Here is a 1102-nt window from a genome sequence, read left to right as displayed (position 1 = left end):
TTTGACATACTTAGAAGAGAATAAAATTCTCTCGTAATGGATCTCTCTTGGAACACCATAGTATAATGGTGTATCGAAAAGGAGAAATCGAACCCTATTAGACATGGTTCAATCCATGATAGGCTTTGCAAGTCTATCGATCTCTTTTTGGAGATATGCACTCGAGTTGGCTTGTTATATTTTAAATAAAATTTTGAGTAAGTCTGTGAGTAAAACATCACATGAGATATGGACAGGACGTAAACCCCATTCTCTCATTTTAGAGTTTGGAGATGTCTGGCTTTATGTCAAACGTCTGAAAATTGACAAGTTGGATCTAGGTCTGACAAGTATCTATTTGTAGGGTACCCAAAAGAGACCAAGGGATATTACTTCTACCTTGGTGACGAACAGAAAGTATTTATCAGTAATAGGGCAATCTTTCTAGAAAAGGAGTTTCTTGGAGAAGGAACTAATACCTCAAAGATTGAACTTAATGAAGTTCGATCGGTAGAAGAACCGACACAATCTAGTAAACCTATTGAGTTGGATTTGATTAGATCAAATCCAAAATCTGTTGTAGAAATATCTTTAAGTAGATTTGGTAGAGTACCACGTCAAACTGGATAGATACTACAGTTTCTTAGTCCGAGATGATCATCCAGTTGAACTCGACGAGAACAATGAGGATCTGATCACTTATATAGATGCGGTGTAGAAGTCTGACTCCGATAAGTGGTTGGAAGTCATGAAATCCGAAATGGAGTCTATGAAAGTCAACAATGTATGGATATTGGTTGACCTACCTGAAGGGATAAATTCATAGGATAAAAGTGGATCTTCAAAAGAAAGAGGGACGCAGACGGAAAGGTGGAGACCTATAAAATCCGTCTAGTTGTCAAAGATTACCGTCAGCATTCTGGTATTGACTATGACGAGATATTTTCTCCTGTGGCAATGCTCAAGTCCATTCGGATCATGCTTGCGATAGCAGCACATCTGGACTATGAAATTTGATAAATGGATGTGAAAATAACTTTTCTAAATGGAGAGTTGAAAGAAAATATGTATATGATACAATCTGAAATTTCATATCCACAGATAAATCAAAGGTGTGTAAGCT

Source organism: Elaeis guineensis, chromosome 1 (assembly GCF_000442705.2).
Source record: "Elaeis guineensis isolate ETL-2024a chromosome 1, EG11, whole genome shotgun sequence".
Taxonomy (NCBI): domain Eukaryota; kingdom Viridiplantae; phylum Streptophyta; class Magnoliopsida; order Arecales; family Arecaceae; genus Elaeis; species Elaeis guineensis.
The sequence above is the reverse complement of the archived record's forward strand: the minus strand, read 5'-3'. Positions refer to the sequence as shown.